The 20,347-nt window shown below is 47.5% G+C and overlaps 1 protein-coding gene across 6 annotated transcripts in view; it reads right to left on the bottom strand.

The window, feature by feature from the left end:
• TIAM1 (TIAM Rac1 associated GEF 1) overlaps positions 1 to 20,347 on the bottom strand; it is a 492,037-nt gene that overhangs the window by 295,243 nt on the left and 176,447 nt on the right. For 5 of the 6 annotated variants that reach the window (XM_055567705.1, XM_055567702.1, XM_055567701.1 and 2 more), the window contains one exon: positions 10,211 to 10,382. The gene's annotated coding sequence lies outside the window, so the exon portion shown is untranslated. Of the gene's footprint in view, positions 1 to 6,111; positions 6,155 to 6,358; positions 6,462 to 10,210; positions 10,383 to 20,347 lie in introns of those variants that run through there. The other variant, XM_055567706.1, reaches the window with a different exon arrangement.

The raw sequence follows: 20,347 nt of genomic DNA, 5'->3' as shown, positions 1-20,347 counted from the left end.
GAGCCTCCACGGGAAACCTGTTGCTGTTGTTCAGTGGCTCGGTCATGTCCGACTCTTTGCAACTCCATGGACGACAGTACTCCAGGCTCTCCTGCCCATCACCAACGCCCAGAGCTTGCTCAAACTCATATCCATCGAGTTGGTGATGCCATCCAACCATCTCATTCTCTGTCGTCCCCTTCTCCTCCTGCCCCAAATCATTCCCCGCATCAAGGTCTTTTCTAATGAGTTGGAAAAGAGTTTGGCCACATCAGGTGCAAAGTATTGGAGCTTCAGCTTCAGCAGCAGTCCTTCTAACAAATATTCAGGACTGATTTCCTTTAGCATTGACTGCTTTGATCAATTCTTTGGTGCTCAGCTTTCTTTATGGTCCCACTCTCACATCCATACATGACCACTGGAAAAACCATAGCTTTGACTAGACGGACCTTTGTCAGCAAAGTAATGTCTCCACTTTTTAATATGCTGTCTAGGTTGGTCACAGCTTTTTTTCCAAGAAGCAAGTGTCTTTTAATTTCATGGCTGCAGTTACCATCTACAGTGATTTTGGAGCCCAAGAAAATAAAGTCTGTCACTGTTTCCATTGTTTCCCCATCTATTTGCCATGAAGTGATGGGACCAGATGCCATGATCTTAGTTTTCTGAATGTTGAGTTTTAAGCCAGCTTTTTCACTCTCCTCTTTCACCTTCATCAAGAGGCTCTTGAATTCTTCTTTGCTTTCTGCCATAAGAGTTGTCCACTGGAGAAGGGAATGGCAAACCACTTCAGCATTCTTGACTTGAGAACCCCATGAACAGTATGAAAAGACAAAGATATGACACTGAAAGATGGACTCCCCAGGTCAGTAGATGCCCAATATGCTACTGAGAAGAGTGGAGAAATGGCTCCAGAAGGAATGAAGAGGCTGAGCCGAAGTGAAAACAATGCCCAGTTGTGGATGTGTCTGGTGGTGAAAGTAAAGTCGGATGCTGTAAAGAACAATATTGCACAAGAACCTGGAATGTTATGCCCATGAATCAAGGTAAATTGGAAGCAGTCAAACAGGAGATGGCAAGAGTGAACATCAACATTTTAGGGATCAGTGAACTAAAATGGACCAGAACAGGCAAATTTAATTCAGATGACCATTATATCTACTACTGTGGGCAAGACTCCCTTAGAAGAAATGGAGTAGCCCTAATAGTCAACAAGAGTCCAAAATGCAGTACTTGGGTGCAATCTTAAAAATGACAGAATGATCTCTGTTCATTTCCAAGGCAAACTATTCACTATCAGAGTAATCCAAGTCTATACCCCTCAGTAATGCCGAAGAAGCTGAAGTTGAACGGTTCTATGAAGATCTCTAAGACCTTCTAGAACTAACACCAAAAAATTATGTCCTTATCATTATAGGGGATTAGAATGCAAAAGTAGGAAGTCAAGGAATAACAGGCAAGTTTGGCCTTGGAGTACAAAATGAAGCAGGGCAAAGGCTAACAGAGTTTTGTTAAGAGAACGCACCGGTCACAGTAAACGCTGGAAACCTACTGAATCAGAAACGCTAGGGGCAGGGCGGTCTTGGGTTTAACAAGGTGATTCTGACTCACGCGCAAGTTCGGGTACCACTGCTTCAGGCCATGGAAACCCCCTTGTATGTGTCACCCAAACAGCCCCTAGGCTTCAGCAGGGTGGTGGTCCTAAGGATGTCTCAGACATGTCAATACCCAACTCACCCATGTCCTCCTTGCAAATGGCAGAAACTCAGACTGTCCCCTTGCTTAGATGTCTCTGGAAATCTCAAAATTGGTCGCCTCTCATAGGCCACCTCTGCTCCAGCTGCTACTCCGCATCTCTGTGAGATGACGGAAGTCGCATGGGCCACCATGACTCTGCACTGACTCTGTATGCTACTCAGATGCCGAGCACAGTGGTCCTCTACCCGTGGGCCACCATCACACCCCACCCTGAGCTCAAAAGTCCTTTTTTTGAGTGTGCTAAGTTGCTCAGTCGTGTCTGACCCTTTGCAGCTCCCTGGACCATAGCCGGACATGCTCCTCTGTCCATGGAATCTCCAAGCAAGAATACTGGAGTGGGTTGCCTTGCCCTCCCTCCAGGGGATCTTCCTGACCCAGGGATCAAACCCACATCTCTTATGTCTCCCTCATCAGCAGGCACATTCTTTACCACTAGTGCCACCTAGAACTGCTCACTCCATCCTGCAGTCACACCTCTGCCCCGCTCCATCTCTGAGAGCCTCGCTGCTGTCTATGGGCCAGAGGAGACATCCACCCTCACCAGGCCTCCTTCTCCAGCAGGGGCGCCCCTGCTAGCTTCCTACCGCTGAAAATAATAAACCAGGCCCCAGAAGCCAAGAGGGCCAGCTGGGGGAAGGTGAAGAGGTAGGAAGATTTTTCTTTTTTTTTAAAGCAGGATTAACAAAGGCTAGTGATTCCTATGAGACAAAAAAGGAGATCCAAATTTTCTCCAGCACTACACAAGCACGAGAAATGAGGAACATCCTGTCCTGGGAATTGACTGAAGCAGAGTCTTTAGAGTCACAGAAAGGAACACTGAGGGTGTAGGCGTGAATATGTGTACACAGGGGAGACAGAGAGAAAACATGAAACAGAGAGAGAGAAGAGACGGGCTGGGGCTCTTCCCTGGTGGTCCAATGGCCAAGACTCAGAGCTCCCAATGCAGGGGGCTCGGGTTCGATCCCTGGGGAACTAGATATCGTATGTTTGCAAGGAAGATGGAAGATCACGCTGCAACTAAGACCTGGACCAGCCAAACAAATAAATAATTTGTAAATGCAAAAATAAATAAATAATAAATAAATGTTACCTCTTTGGAGAGAAGAAAGAAACAGTCGTAGTCCAAATGAGTTCCCCCTGTCACTGGCAGGCAGAAAAGTTACCAGATGGTCTCCTGTGTCTGATGGTAACTTACACAAAAAGCAGGAAAGCAGCAGGAGCTGAGAACAGTAAGAATCATCTCACCCCTGAGAGATATACCAAGATCCCCTGGAAAACTTTAAGCCCCAAACAAAAACAAAACCCAGGTAAGTATACAGGTCTCAAAATGAGTGTGCTCTGGACACACAGCTGGGCAGTCCTACAGTCTGGGGGCTGTTTCAAACCATTTCCTGCCCCGGCAACACAGTGATGGGTCCCAACTGCAAAAGCTCCTCCCACCCCATAATTTCAAATATGTTCAAGAGGAAAACAGCATCCCACCGAAAACGAAAACTCTAAGTAATCTAAGAGCTAAGGGGAGAGGAAACCTGTGAAGGACAGGCAGGCCTGGCATGCTGCAGTCCATGGGGTCACAAAGAGTCGGCACGACTGAGCAGCTGAACGCAACAAGAGGAGAGGGGCAAGGAGGAGCTATGAGTTGAACTGAAAATAGTACATGTCAAATACAAGGCGATGTCTTTATCTGTCTAGATAAAGGTGGATAAAGAACAAAGATCAGCAACTTTCTATAAGAAAACAGGATGGAAATCTTTCAAGCTTTGGGGCCCACTTCTTCCATCAATTCTGCCATAAAAAGCGCACATGCAGCCGCTGAAATAAAGGAATGGGCATGGCCATGTTCCAATAAATTGAATTTACAAAAACATGTAGTAGGTCAGATTTGGTCTGCCAAGTATCAAGTGTACGTATGTACATATGGAATGCAGAATTGGGCAGCATTAAAAAGTGTGTTTCATCTGCCCCTTTTAAAAACAAGATGATGATCAAGACCATAATATTCCTTCCTCAGATAGTCCTGTGTTTGGCTGGTACAACTTGCCCTCATACACTAAGCCATGCCCTTCATTTGCACACTCATCATTCTCCCTTGCATCAAGCCCTCATCCCTGTGCCCCTGAGAAAAGTGTGCACATGTTCAGTTATGTCCAACTCTTTTGTGACCCCCATGAACTTTATGTAGCCCACCAGTTCCCCCTGTCCATGGGATTCTCCAGGCAAGAATACTGGAGTGGGCAGCCATTTCCTCCTCCAAGGGATCTTCCCCACCCAGGGATCGAACCTATGTCTGCTGCATTGCAGGCGGCCCTCGAGAAAGGGATATTATAAAACAGATTATCGTCCTGCTTCTTCAAAACAAGCTGATGAAATGTACTGTCTGGAACTGGCAAGTCCCCTCATCACACGTGCTTACACTTGACGCCAGGTCCAGAGCTCGTTTTCAGGGAAGGCACGGGCAAAAAAACCAACAGACCCGGCACCATCTCCCTCCACAAGGTTCCCGCCTCTAAATGCAGTGGAGACTGAATCCCGAAGTCATGAGCTTGACTTGGCCACCCCCGCTGCCTCCGCAACACCAGCTGCGGTTACGTCACCTGCCTAAGGTCAACATCTGGAAATCCACAGAAGGACCCTGGTGGGATGGATGGAAGCAGGGCTCAGGAAGCCGTCTTCCAAGTTCATGAGGACTGCAAACCAAACACTGGACAGATGGCAAGCCCTAAAACAAGAGCTCTGATCTGGGTCCTCACCTCCACCCTTCAACCCACATCAGCTACCTCCTCTCCAGAGCAAAGCTCCCAGGAGCCCAGGCACAAGAGAGAAAATTCCTGCAAAGGAAAAACTCTGACATGCCTCAAAATGGTCAGGATTCATTTGCTTGGTAACATTAGGAGGTGTGATCTGAGAATCCCAAGGTCCAGGCTCCCTTCTTCATATGGATTTCCTTAGCAGCCAGGGGAGCCACTGAGTGTCCATACGAAAAGCATAAATTGACCGCCAATGTACACATGTGTGGCTCAGATGGTTTTCATCACACTTAAAAGAGAAGCTGCCCTTTTTCTCAAATCCAACAGTGAAGAAGCCCGAGGGACATGAAAAGGTCTCAGAATGAATCACCCACACACGGGAAACGCTTCCTAACAGGACCAGTTATGGGTGGACAGAGGTGGGGAGAAACAGCTCTTCCTATGTGTCCAGAAGAAGCATCTTCTGGACACACAGCCTAAAAGTCCAGCCCAGGTCAGCCGGGGACCCTCCCCCATCTCCTCCTGTCTCTCGTCCAACTTGATGACTTCCAGAAGCAGGATATAAAACGTCTCTGCGGCAGGAAGCAACACCACGCAGAACAATACAAGCCTCCGAAGGACAGGTGTCCTCGCGGTTGGACCTGAACCACAGAAAAGAGAAATTCTCTCTTCTCTTGCCACCAGTGCAGATGGATGGGATCCGAGGATCATTTCCTCAGCAGGCAAAAGCCCAGGGAAGAGGAACTGGGAAAGGTCACGTCCAAACAAATCTATCAACTGGACTGAGAGGGCCCCGGAATGTGCAAGCGGACATGCACACCGCCCGCGAAAGGAGGAGAGAGTGAACCCTGACATGCAGGGGCCATCTCCTCCGGGGAGCCTTCCTGCAAGGGGCCCTGAGAAAGCCCGCCATGGTCAGCTGGTTCGACAGACAGCTCCATGAAGGCAGGAAGCCGCAAGAAGAGGTGTAGCCCCCATGAGACAGGCAATGTCCTGGGTGACTCTGCCAGCCACGAGTGACTCCCTCCACCCATGAAACTAAAACTCATGTGAAATTAACACATGATACGAAACACGTGGGAGAGCCTCAGTGTTACAAGGTCTTTCTGACCCTTCGGTCCCCAAAGAAAGAGAATCCTGTTTCATCGAAGACACCTCCTTATAATGTGCTTCTGAATAAGCAGAAGGCTGGGAACTGTTAGTAAAGTTTGCTAGAATTTATGCCATATTACAGTTACTGAACACCAGTACTAATATATGTGGTTGTTGCTGAAGCATGCGTTCCTCCCAGAGATGATCACTCACTCATGGCTAAGCAAACCCATTGAGTTAGTCAACAAATAACTTTCGAAGCACATTGGTCGGTGCTGGGGGCTCGGGAGGCAGGCGGGGGCTGCGGCGGGTGCGTGGGTCGGGCAATGAGGAGTGAAGACGGGCAGTTAGTGTTTAATGGGGTTAGAGTCTCAGTTTCGGAAGGCGAAAAATTCGGGAGACGGATGATGGCGAGAGTTGCACAACGATGCGAATGTACTTAGTGCCGCCAAACTGTACAATTAAATGTGGTTAAAATAGTATGTGTTTATTATGTGACTTTTACCACAATAAAAAAATCTATTTTAAAATCACTTACTGCAATCGTATCCATTGAAGATATTTTCTCAAAGTCCACACACCTGTGTGTAAAAATTGGAATTTATCCTGGTCGGTACCCCTGCACTCTCCCCTCTGTAGAGATCTCTTGAGGAGCTGCCCCCTTCACACCCAGATTTTAAGCTATGACACCCCCACCCTCCTGTCAACCTGCTCACCCTCAGTCTGTGGCCCAACAAACCCCCCTCCCCGACACTAGCCCTGGGGTTTTCCTTTCCTGCCCTCACCTGCAAGCGAGATGAAGAGGAGCTGTGTGACTTTGGACCAGTGGCTTCTCCTCTCTGAGCCTCAGTTTGCTCCTCTGCACAGTGGGAGCAGTGGAGATGTGCAGGTCAAGGATGGCTGCGGAAGAGGGCAGGCCAGGACGTGGCCCCATTCACAAGGTTCCAGTTCTGATACTGGAAATCACATATCCACCCACATATGCCAGGACTTCCCCGTAGCTCAGATGGTAAAGAATCTGCCTGCAAAGCAGGAGATCCAGGTTCAATCCCTAGGTCAGGAAGATCCTCTGAAGAATGGCATGGCAATCCACAGTGGTATTCTTGCCTGGAGAATCCCATGGACAGAGGACCCTGGCAGGCTACAGTGCGTAGGGTCACAAAGAGTTGGACACACCTGAGTCACTAAAACTATTACCCAAGTGTTATACTGAACTCCAAGCCACTGCTTACTCCAGCAGTGAGTGAAAGTCGCTCAGTCATGTCCGACTTTTTGGGAGCCCATGGACTGTCCATGGAATTCTCTAGGCCAGAATACTGGAGTGAGTGGCCTTTCCCTTCTCCAGGAGATCTTCCCAACCGACCCAGGGATCGAACCCAGGTCTCCCGCATTGCAGGCGGATTCTTTACCATCTGAGCCACAAGGGACTCCGGCGGTACATTTTGTCAATAAACAGTCACTGACAGGTTACAAAAAAGTTTCTAATCCAGGAATGAGGAATGTGGGTGATCAGTTATTAATGCTAGAAACCAACGTAGCTAGAATGCACCACCCTGCCCGCTCCCAGGTTGCTTTTCTTGGTACCAAGACCTTCCCTCTTCCATCACATGGGGCAAAGATGGGACGGCCATAGCCTCTTCTGGGTTAGACATTCTCAGTGTCTCCTCCATGTTCTCCACCTTGCTTTCTTTTCAAGGGCTCTGTGACTCGTTTTACTGCCCATGGAAGGGAATGCGGTCTCTTAAGCTCCTGAGTGATTTAGAGAGAATGTCAGCCTCTGTTGTTGGCCATGACCAACAGGATGCTGTCTTCACATCGCCTCTCCCATCCATCCTGTCCATGTCTGGCCCTTGGCCACCGCCCAGGCCAAGCTCACCTCCCACCGAGCTCCTAACAAGCCTCTGTGTCATTCAGACCTTAAATGGCCAACCAGCCTTCCCAATGATACTCAAGGGATTTCTCTACAAGACGGATGATGAGTGTCATTCTCCTCTCCTGAGTGACTTGCTGGAGGTTTTTATTTTCTGCTAGTACTATTCAAACTCCTTGAAAGTGAAAGTGAAAGTCACTCAGTCGTGTCCAACCCTTTGCCACCACTCAGTCGTGTCCAACTCTTTGCCACCCCACGGACTATACAGTCCATGGAATTCTCTAGGCCAGAATACTGCAGTAGGTAGTCATTCCCTTCTCTAGGGAATCTTCCCAACCCAGGGATCAAACCCAGGTCTCCCACATTGCAGGCAGATTCTTTACCAGCTGAGCCACCAGGGAAGCCCAAGAATACTGGAGTGAGTAGCCTATCCCTTCTCCAGCAGATCTTCCCAACCCAGGAATCAAACTGGGGTCTCCTGCATTGCAGGCAGATTCTTTACCAACTGAGCAATGAGGGAAGCCCTCGCCATCTTTAAAAGGCCTCCACAACACGATGCCCCTCTGAACTTTCCCTTTCCCCCTCCACATTGGCCCCCACAAACCCTGTCCACCAACCGCACAGGACAAGTCCCCCCCCTCCACTGAGGCCTGTAGCTCACGTTCCATCACTGCCCTGGCACTGTACCCCCCAACCCTTGCTCATCTTCTACTCACCCCACAGGATCCACATCAAGGGCTGTGCCTCCCACAAAGGGATCTTTAGTCCCCAGACAAAAGGGGGCCCCTGCTCCGGGCTTCTGCCCCACTTTGCTTACGCTTTGATGCAGATTCATTATGTTACAATAACTGATCATCACGTTCATCTTCTCTGGCAGATTATAAACTCCTTGAAGCAGAGATCATCCCCAGCAGGCACAGCACCCACTCTGCTGCTTCACACACAGTAAACGAGCAATGGATACAGGCCAAGATCGGAAATGCAATTAAAACACTGGGGAAGGGACTTCCCTGGCAGTCCAGTGGTTAAGACTCCATGCTCGCAATACATAGGACACAGATTTGATCCCTGGCTGGAGAACTAAGATTCCACATGCTGCACAGCACAATCAAAAAAAAAATTTCAAAAACAAAAATTTTTTTAAACACTGGGAAGAACAGGGAGTCTAAATGCACCCTCCACTTCACCTTGGAACCTGATCAGACCCACTGTAAACAGCTGCTTGGAGCAGTAAGGATTTTCTTAGCCATCCGCCAGCCCCTGGGATTCATAAAGCAATGTTCTCATTCGATTTGACACCTGGACTCCTGAACCAAGGAGTACTAACCTTCTATGGGTTTGCGAGGCTTAGAGATTTTCCATAAAGCCGAGATAAACTCAGGGATTTATTAAATACGTGTCTCACCACCAGCCATCACTAATTAGTTAAATTCCTACAAGCGGACTTAACAGCCTGAGTGGGTCTCGCAACTGAAACTGGAGGGCTCTCCGGACACTACTGGAACTTGGGGGACTATTTGGCGACAGCTGGTAGTGGCCTCCGAAGTGAAACATTAAACATTAAATATGACCCAAGCAAAGGCCCCGATCAGGGGCTGAATCGCCACAACAGATTGAAATTGTGGAATGGCCTGAAACCCAAGAATGAAACAGGAACGGTCCCTAACAGAGACTCTGCCAAAACATGCAAGATAGCCTCCTGCCATCAAGGAGGCCAGGAACAGGTGCATCCGTGCCAGAACCCACACAGGTCGGTCCACCTCCAGTCCCTGTGGACGGTCTGCCAATACTCTCAGCCACACTCTACCTACAGATTCAGGGATGCAGGGGACACACTCACGATGGTTTTCAATGGGCTCACCTGGGATAACAGTCTCACTGAAAAGGAGATGCAATAGACCCACATCCGCAGAGCTGGAGGGCACCCCGTGTGGTTACTAGGGGACAAGGGCTCCACGCAGAGAGAACAGCCAGGATGAGGGCTTTGAGGCAGGGGTTTGCCTGGCACGTCTAAGCCATAGCCAGAGTGAAGAAGCTACGGGAGAACCGCGGAGGGAGAGGGTAGCTTCTGCCAGGCCCTGAAACCACTGCTAACACTTGGATTTTGATGCCTTGTGGGTGGAGGGGTGGGGGTGCTGAAAAGCACAGGAAGGTTTTGAGCAGAGTATCTGACCTAACAGCTGCCCTCTGGATACTATGTAGGGGCAGAGGCTGGTGGCTCAGTGGTAGAGAATCCACCTGCGATACAGGAGACATAGGAGACGCAGGCTCGACTCCTGGGTAGCGAAGATCCCTTGGAGAAGGAAATGGCAACCCACTCCAGTGTTCTTGCCTGGAGAATCCCATGGACAGAGGAAGCAGGCAGGCTACAGTCCCAAGGATTGCCCTAGAGTCGCTAAGAGTCGGACACGACTGAGCATGCATGCTAAGGTGGGAGGGCAGAGAGGCCAGTTCTAGAAAAGTCTCCACAGCATCCTTGCATGGACCACAGCTGTTATCTTGAGTGAGGGGTTTTGCACCAGCTACCAACACGGATTTAGGGACAGCCAGGGGTGTCCCCCTCACCCACCCCAGCGGCTTCAGACAGAAGCACCAGAACGGCCCTGGTGAGGGAGAGTGCAAGACTGTGGATGAAAGGAGAGGTCCCCGCAGCCCTTTCGGCATCACAGGGTAGCTCCAAGCCGAAAGGCAGGCAATGAACTCAGTGCAGCTTTAAACCTGGAGAGTTAGAGAGGTCACCCCAAATGAAAAGGAAACCGAGACCAACCTTTTTATGGGAGCTCCCCTGGAAACATGGAGAACATACACACTGCCAGAGAAGAAAGGCAGCCGCCAGTCCGACAGCACAGGACTCCACTCAGAACTCGGTCTCAAAGAGCAGCCATTCGGAGAGAGCTGTGCAGCAAGACCTCTTAGAACTGGCCCTTCTTTGCCTGCAGCTGAACAAAAGAAAGGGGGTCAAGGTTACACACTCAGGTGGCTTTGAAGTTCAGCTGTCTCCCTGGCCTCCCGCCTCTCCACAAACTCACGGCTGAAGGTACAAGCAAAGCGCTCTCTGCACCCCTTCCCGTGGTCTCCCCCAGACTCAGCTGGTACCCACAGCATTCCCGCCAGGACTTGCCCTAACCCTGCAACTAGCTCAGCCCTAATCACTTCAGAGGCCTCCAGCAAGTCACTGAACACCTCTGGCCCTCTCCTTCTTTGCCTCTATGATAGTTCAGTCAGCGCAGTCGCTCAGTCGTGTCCGACTTTTTGTGACCCCATGGACCGCAGCACACCAGGCCTCCCTGTCCATCACCAACTCCCGGAGCTTACTCAGACTCACGTCCAGTGAGTTGATGATGCCATCCAACCATCTCATCCTCTGTTGGTCCCTTCTCCTCCCACCTTCAATCTTTCCCAGCATCAGGATCTTTTCCAATGAGTCAGTTCTTTGCATCAGGTGGCCAAAGTATTGGAGTTTCAGCTTCAGCATCAGTCCTTCCAATGAATACCCAGGACTGATCTCTTTTAGGATGGACTGGTTGGATCTCCTTGCAGTCCAAGGGACTCTCAAGAGTCTTCTCCAACAAACACCACAGTTCAAAAGCATCAATTCTTCGGCACTCAGCTTTCTTTATAGTCCAACTCTCACATCCATACGTGACCACTGGAAAAACCATAGCTTTGACTAGACGGTCCTTAAGTAAGATCACTCATACAAAGAGCAGACTCATTGGAAAAGACCCTGATGCTGGGAAAGATTGAGAGCAGAAGGAGAAGAGGGCAACAGAGGACAAGACGGCTGGATGGAAAACACAGATGAGATGGACATGAACTTGGGCAAACTCCGGGAGATGGTGTGAGGGAGAGAGAAGACTGGAGTGGGGCAGTACATGGAGTCGTGAAGAGTTGGACATACTAGGCGACTAAACAACGGCAAAGATCATTCATGAACACAACCTGTACCTGGATGGCACACAACAGGAAGAATCATTCTTGGGGTTACTTTTGCTAATTCTCTTAACCTGTCCATGCATACATGACAAATTTAATTATTGGCTGACTCTGTGCGACCCCATAGAGGGCAGCCCACCAGGCTCCCCCATCCCTGGGATTCTCCAGGCAAGAACACTGGAGTGGGTTGCCATTTCCTTCTCCAATGCATGAAAGTGAAAAGTGAAAGTTAAGTTGCTCAGTCGTATCCAACTCTTAGCGACCCCATGGACTGCAGCCCACCAGGCTCCTCCATCCATGGGATTTTCCAGGCAAGAATACTGGAGGTAAAACAATGAGAAGATCTAAATAAGCTGGCAGCAATAAGCAAGAGGTGTATCAGCATTAAACAACAGAATGGGACTTTCCTGGTGGTCCAGTGGCTAAAACTCCATGCTCCCAATGCAGGGGGCCTGGGTTCAATTCCTGGTCAGAGAACTAGATCCCACTTGCTGCAACCAAGGCCCACAACTAGTTAAACAAATAAACTTTTTTTAAAAACAGGGTGGTAACACATCTTATATAGTAATGCGATCTGCTTAGTTGCTCAGTTGTATACAACTCTTTGCAACCCATGGACTGTAGGCTCCTCCCGCTAGGCTCCTCTGTCCATGGGATTTTCCAGGCAAGAATACTGGAGTAAGTTGCCATTCCCTTCTCACAGGTCTCCTGCATTGCAGGCAGATTGTTTACCATCTGAGCCACCAGGCTGTTGATGGGCCCATGTATACACAGAAAAGAAGACCCACCTTCCCCAAGATCTTGACCCCTAATAAACAGATAAAGGTCATCTGTACTTGCAAGGAAACTGTTAGAATGAGCACATTTAGACACTGATATGACAGCATTTAAAACACTCCTTCTGGACACAAATTCAGCAATAAAATGCATTAGATGCATTTAAAAGTTCACACCCTTGAACCCAGTAAATCTGTGTCTAGATTTTTTAATCTAGAGATATAATAAAAGATGCAAAGATTCACACATAAGGAAGTTTACAGATCCCGCAACTAAAAGTCAGAAACTGGAAAACTAAAAGTGGAACCAGAAGAAACGAGTTAAAGCAGGTCACATCCTTAGAAGAAAGAAAATATGCAAATTTTAAAAGGGTGACTTTAGGAAAAACATCTACAGGAAAGCTTGAGCTTCCTGAGAATGTGGTAAATGGATTAGACTGGATTAGAAGCACACACTTGACTTTGTCACGTAACAATACATCATGGTACAGAAAACAGGCTTTGAAAGGAAAAAAATTCCTTGGAGTCAAAAGCATGGTCCAGGCTAGTGACATCAGGCACTGCCCTTGGACAGACCCCGGGGTTAGTTCCTTCTACTTTGCTGACACCCTCTCTGGATGCCAGTGAACTCAAGCTCCAAAAATCTCTAGCAACTGAGTATGAAAAACAGTTAGTTCAGGGAGGCTTACTAAAGGGATATTTGAGAAAGAATTTTCCAGCTCTATGGAAGTCAACTTAAAGATTATGAAGATAAACAAACCCAACATGGGCTCTCAGTAAAGCATGCAAGACTGTTTACATGTTGCACCAAGATGTTGCACCAATTTAGAATTGAAGTGACCACCTGACTTGTTTTGTTGTTGTTGTTACCGTTATTGGTGGAAGTGCATTTGACCAAATTTTGACCAAATACTTCTCAAATCTTTGTCTGACAATGCAGAATGGCCTTCACAACACAAACTTCTACGTAATTAGTTACATGGTGTCCCTGAAAATTCACAACCACCTAATTATGTCCGCATAACTCCAAAAAGTGATCTTATTAGGGCAGAGTTTTGCAGATGTTATAAAGTTAAGATGAGGTCACGTTGGATTAGAATGACCCTAAATCTGATGACTGGTAACATTAAAAGAAGAGAAGACACACAGAGAATAAGGTCATGTAAAGACAGAAGCAGAAACTGGTTGATGTAGCTACAAGCCAAGGAATGCTAGAGATTGCCAGAGGAAACCAGAAGCTAGGAAAAGACAAGGAGGGGTTCTTCCCTAGATCCTTCTGAAGAAGCATGACTCAGCCAACACCTAGCTTTTGGACTTCTGGCCTTCAGAAATGCAAGAGAATGAAATTCTGTTGTAAACCATCATCAAATCAGTGGTGCTTTTTCCATTTGTTAAGGCAGCCCTAGTACTCTAATAATACAGTGTACAAGCAGAAGTCCCAAAGACAAAAGAAGATAAACACACAAAGAAGGATTGCCATGGAATGAAAACATTCATTATTTGTTGTTCAGTCTCTCAGTTGTATCCAACTGTTTGGGACCCCATGGATTGCAGAATGCCAGGCTTCCCTGTCTTCTCTATCTCCCAGATTTTGAGTTTGCTCAAATTCATGTCCTTTGAGTCAATGATGTCATCCAACCAGCTCATCCTCTATGCCCCCTTCTCCTTCCGCCTGCAGTCTTTCCCAGCATCAGGGTCTTTTCCAAAGAGTTGGTTCTTCACATCAGGTGGTCAAAGTATTAAAGCTTCAGCATCAGTTCTTCCAATGAATATTCAGGATTGATTTCCTTTAGGATTGACTAGTTTGACTCCTTGCAGTCCAAGGAACTCTCAAGAGTCTTCTCCAACACCACAGTTCAAAAGCATCAGTTCTTCAGCACCCAGCTTTCTTTATGGTCCAACTCTCACATCCATACACGATTACTGGAAAAGCCATAGCTTTGACTTTAGCACCTTTGTCGGCAAAGTAATGTCTCTGCTTTTTAATATGCCATCTAGGTTTGTTGTAGCTTTTCTTCCAAGGAGCATGTGACTTTTAATTTCATTGCTGCAGTCACCATCTGCAGTGATTTTGGAGCCCAAGGAAAGAAAGTCTGTCACTGTCTCGAAGCACCAATCCCCAGTTTTTGAAGGCGGGTATTTGGGAAGGTGATTAGGTCATAAGGGTGGAGTCCCATGAATGGGATTAGTGCCCTTATAAGAAGAGTAATGTGACAATCTCTCTGCCATCAGAGGATACAACAGAAGATGTCCCTCTCTAAGTCAGGAAGGTAACTCTCACCAGTGCCTTGACTTTGGACTTTCCAGGCTTCAGAACTGTAAGAAATAAATGTGTCTTGTTTAAACCACCCAGTCTATGATGCTTTTGTTATAGCTGCTCAAGCTGACTAAGACAGGATCAACAGAAGGAAAGTGTTCTTAGGACATACATTACTTCACAGCTCCATCCTCCTGGGCATAGGAGTTGGGGGATAGTTATGAAGAAAAGTTGCAAGATAAAAATAATGTTATGACTTTATTAGCAGTTATCTTGTTTCTCAGAGTAGTGATCCCTAAGCATCTGTGTGCATAAGCATTACCCAGTAAGAGCATTAGAATGCAGATTCCTCAGTCCCCTACCCCAGACCCTGATGCAACCAATCTTGCACTATCCTGGTAGCTCAGATGGTGAAGAATCTGCCTGCAATGCAGGAGATCTGGGTTGGATCCCTGGCTCAGGCAGATCCGCTGGAGAAGGGAATGGCAACCCACTCCGGTATTCTTGCCTGGAGACTTCCATGGACAGAAGAGCCTGGTGGTCTACAGTCCTTGGGGGCTGCAGAGAGTCAAACACAACTGAGCAACTTTCACTTCTCACTCACATTCTGACAAAGCTGGATTCCTGATCATACTTAGACTCTGCTATGATTCAACAAGACATGTAACAGAAACATCCTCTCTGGAGCTTCCCATCTACCTACCTCTCCAGCCTGGTGTCTCAAGTCTCTCTCCAACAACCCAGGAGCACAGGAACCCTTTAAGTCTGAGCTCACACCATCCATGACTGCTGCCAGGAATGTCCTGTACCTCCATCTGCATCCGCCTTTGGCTGGCTACTCCTGCACAGTACAGACCTGAATGTCTCCAGGAACTCTTCCTGACCAGGAACTGACCACGCGCTCATTCCTTCACCATTCTCTAGAGCCTATGAAGAACCATTGTTCCTGGTACCAAGAAAAACGAGCTCAACTGAACTGATATTCTTATTGGTAAAGACACAACACACACATAATGGCTAGGAGCTGGTCTCTGGAACCAGACTGCCTAGCCTAAAATCCTGGGATAAGCTGTAGCCCTCCTTGGGGCTGCTGCCAGGATTCAGCCAGTGGGTAGTTGCAAGAATGCAGTAAAAGATCATTTCTATTTGATAAACAAGATAAGCTCAGATTCTGATACATACAGTGATAAGCAGGGTACCTTGATAGAGTAACCTGGTACTGTATCATGGGGTGGACACCATGGGGTTGGGGAGGATTATTAGGGGTAAACCTTGAAGACGCTGTGTCATGAGGCTTGGCCAGTCTCAGGGATCTGACATGTTCATTTCCAGGTGACAAAAATCTCAGATGTCAGAGAGCCATTCTCTAGCATCTCTGCATGCAACATGCCCCTTGGCAAGGACTTAGCTATTCTCACCATAAAGATTCAAGTAAGACAGTTCTTCAAGCAGATATTAGAGCAGGTGACTGACAGATGAAGGCACATCAAGAGAAGAAGCACAAGGCAGACACTCGTGTGACCAATCATGATCAGCCTTGGATCCATTAGACGCCGTCCTCTGAGAATCCACAGAAATTCTGAGAGATGCCACAGGTAAGAGCTCCACAAGCCCAGGGAGGAACAAGGATGACAGCGTTCATTATCAATACCAAGACAGCTGCATGAAATCCACATGCGGGGGAGGCCTGCTGACACCTGAACTCATAGTCTGCCGCCCTGGGCCACCGCCCTGATTACGGTGTAGGGCACTCCAGCGTGGAGATGCAATCGCTGAATGCACACAAGCTATAGCTATCAGCATGCAATAAATGTAGTGGTGGATGAATAAAGGATTGCATCTCTTTGCACTGATTGCCTCAGTGGTCCTGGATAAGAATGCATTCAAATATAACACAGTTGGGACTTCCCTGGTGGTCCAGAGGTTAAGAATTCACCTTTCAATACAGGGGACACAGGTTCAATCCCTGGTTCAGAATTAAGATCCCACGTGGCGCAGAGCAACCAAGCCCTGGCAACACAACTAGAGAGAAGCTGTGTGCTGCAGAGAAAGAGCCCACGTACCACAGCTAAAACCTGACACAGCTAAATAAATACATAAAGAAACACTTATTTTAAAAATATAACACAATATGTGCTTGAAACTAATACTATAAATCAACTTTACTTCAATAAAAACACGCACTGTGATGGTTAGATTGCCTGGAAATGATTAGACAGCTGGACCTTACATGTCACATTTTTGATCACCGTGTAGAATCCTAGATATCAAGGTAGGTGATGTATGATGAAACAGGCCCTAAAGCTATGATGGACTGGCCCATAATCTCACATCTATTTACCAGCCATGACAGGTACTATCCCTAAATGGCAGCTCACAGAACCCCTCTCCACCTATAATATGGGCCCAGAAAAACTTTATACCCTGCAGCTGATGGCTCCATTCAACTTCCTGCCTGTCTCCCAACTTCTTATGTCCCCATGTCCCAGTGAAGCTAAAAGAGTGGCTTGATCCTTCACTGCTTTCAAAGCTCCGGTGCCTTCAGCACTGACACTGCAGAGGAGACAGCTCCCTGCAGAGGATTCTGGTGCTGTCTAGAAAAGCCACTAGAAAATATGCCACCTTGTGGCGAGTCACATTTAGGAGAGGGATGCAGTGACAGCCCCAAATGGGGGTGAAGGTCCTCAGAACTAAGGGATGCAAACCTGAGACGTGGAGGATAAAGCTGCTAACCTTTGCTCTAAGATGCTTCACAACCCTCCCTGCCTCCTTCCTTTAGCTGGTCCCCACACACCATGACCACACCAGGCTCCTGGATGTCCCATCCCCGAAGAACACACCGAGTATCTTTACACTTGCGCTCATGACCTCTGCTCAGAATGTCCCTTCCCTCCACGCACAGGGAGGCTCCCTAAGACATTTAACTCATCTATCAGAATTCCATTCAAGCATCACAGTGGCTCCCTAAAGACTCCCTTGAATGCTTTGGGGAGGTCCACCCAAGCTCCAGCACCCACAGTCCAGACTCTGAACCATCCATCAGCGTGGTTGGCCATCTGACCTGTGACAGGGTGAGCTTCTCAAGGACACAAACGGGGTCTCGTTTTTTACCACATCATCATCACCAACAGTCACATAGTAGACCCTGACGGGAGGGATGCCCCCCGTGAGCTCTGTGGACAGAAATCATCCTGAAGACGAGGGCACTGAGTCAGAGCTCCCCTCACCTTCTGCCCGGTATACCCTCCAAAGCACCCGAAGTTTCTCCAGTACAGAACCCAGTACTTTGTGATTAACATCTATGCTGAATTCACTTAATGTCCATCTTGCCCACAAGACAGGGTGCTCTTTAGAGCCAGGGGATGTGTTGGGTATTTTGTGCTATGTCTTCAGCCCCAGTCCGACAGCTGGTTCTTGGCATGAGGAGAAATATGATGGTGATAATAAATGAACCCCTCACATGTGAGATTACTTGACACCTTGGAAAGTTACACACGAAGCTTGCAAACATTATGCTGGGTGAAAGAAGTTAGTCATAAAAGGTCACATATTTATGATCCCACTTATATGAAACATCCAGAATAGGCAAATCCACAGGGACAGAAATAGATTAGTGATTGTCTAAGCTGGAATGGGGGCTGGGGGGTGGCAGGCTGGAGGAAAATGGGTGGTAAATGCTGATGGGTACAGGGGTTCTTTTGGGGATGACAAAAATGTTCGGAAATTGGCCATTGCACAACATTGAGAACATGGAGGGGGAAAACACTAGTTTGTAAACTTTACGTGGTAACAGTATACGAATTATATCTCAATCAGTTCAGTTCAGTTCAGTCGCTCAGTCGTGTCCGACTCTTTGCGATCCCATGAATCGCAGCACACCAGGCCTCCCTGTCCATCACCAACTCCTGGAGTTCACTCAGACTCACGTCCATCGAGTCAGTGATGCCATCCCGCCATCTCATCCTCTGTCGTCCCCTTCTCCTCTTGCCCCCAATCCCTCCCAGCATCAGGGTCTTTTCCAATGAGTCAACTCTTCGCATGAGGTGGCCAAAGTATTGGGGTTTCAGCTTTAGCATCAGTCCTTCCAATGAACACACAGGACTGATCTCCTTTAGGATGGACTGGTTGGATCTTCTTGCAGTCCAAGGGACTCTCAAGAGTCTTCTCCAACACCACAGTTCAAAAGCATCAATTCTTCGGCACTCAGCTTTCTTCATGGTCCAACTCTCATATCCATACATGACCACTGGAAAAACCATAGCCTTGACTAGGCAGACCTTTGTTGGCAAAAGTCTCTGCTTTTTAATATGCTGTCTAGGTTGGTCATAACTTTCCTTCCAAGGAGCAAGTGTCTTTTAATTTCATGGCTGCAATCACCATCTGCAGTGATTTTGGAGCCCAAAAAAGCTGTTCCAAAAAAAAGTTGCACAAATTCTACTGTTAAGGATATTCAAAGATTAAGTCAGCTCAAGAAAGGTACATGGTATCATCAGGAGGAACCATGGAAATCCTTAGAATGCATATAATTTTTTTAAATAGTGAGTGTGCTTAGTCACTCAATAGATATAGATCTTATTTAGTATCCTATAACTAGAACTTAAGAGAATGTTGGAAAGCATCTGAATTTCCTTTTTTATTAATTTTTGTTGAAGCATAGTTGCCTTACAATGTTGCGTTGGTTTCCTGCTGTGGAGCACAGTGAATCAGCCATACGAATACACGTGCCCTTCTTTCTCAAGGTCAGCACAGCACTGAGCAGAGCTCCCTGTGCTCTGCAGTGGGTTCTCATCAGTTACCTATTTTATACAGAGTCGTGCGTGCGTGTCAATATCAATCTCCCAACTCACCCCGCTCCCCTTCCCGCCTTGGTATTCTCACGTTTGTTCTCTGCATCTGCGTCTCTATTTCTGGAAAGCATCTGAATTCCTTACTTTTAAAGCACTGGAAAATGAGATGCAGAAGTTTACTGATTTGTCTCAGATCTCGCCTCCAGCTTGTAGTAACTGAAGGTCCACACTCAATCACAGCAGCATCATTTATAACAATTCAAAGATGGAAGCAACCCAAGGATCCACGGACGGATGACTGGTTAAACGTGATACATACATACAAAAGGATATCATTCAGCCTTCAAAAGGAAAGAACCATGCCACGTGCTACAGCAGGAATGGACTTGGAGACATGACGCTAGGAGAAAGAAGTCAGACACAAAAGAACAAATACTGTTATTCTCCTTATGTGAGGAACCTAGGATAATTAAATCTATAGAAATAGAAAGTAGAATGGTGGTTATTGGGAACAGGGGGAAGAAAAAATGCAGAACTGTTGTTTGATGGGTACAGATTCAGTTTTGCAAGATAGAAAGGGTTCTATAAACTGATTACACAACAATACGAATGTACTAGGGCTTCTCTGGCGGCTCAGTGGTAAAGAATCCGCCTGCAGTGAAGGAGCTGCAGGAGACTTGGCTTCCATCCTTGTGTCGGGAAGATCCCCTGGAGGAGGGCATGGCAACCCACTCCGTGTTCTTGCCTGGAGAATCCCATGGACAGAGGAGCCTGGCGGGCAACAGCCCATGGGGTCACAAAGAGTCAGACACGACTGAAGCCATAGCAGGCACGCACATATTTTATCACAAATTTACAATAAACTTTTTAAAAGAGAGAGATCCAACCTCAAGTCTCCCAACACTTATCCTAACCACACCCTGCAGCATGGCGCTCTCAGACCCAGCAAAATGACCAGATGAAAAGCAGAAAAAACCCATTCTGCTCCATCAGACTTCACGACAGAGAAATGAAGTCAATCTCTCCAAGGGACTGCTTCCGAGGAATTTCAGGAATTTTAACAAACCTCAGCAGCACCAGTCAGTACACAGATCCATAAAATAGAGTCCCCTCCACAGGTCTGAGTGTTCCCCAGAACAAAGCCCTGC

The sequence above is a fragment of the Bubalus kerabau genome, chromosome 2 (genome assembly GCF_029407905.1).
Source record: "Bubalus kerabau isolate K-KA32 ecotype Philippines breed swamp buffalo chromosome 2, PCC_UOA_SB_1v2, whole genome shotgun sequence".
Taxonomy (NCBI): domain Eukaryota; kingdom Metazoa; phylum Chordata; class Mammalia; order Artiodactyla; family Bovidae; genus Bubalus; species Bubalus kerabau.
The sequence above is the reverse complement of the archived record's forward strand: the minus strand, read 5'-3'. Positions and strand labels throughout refer to the sequence as shown.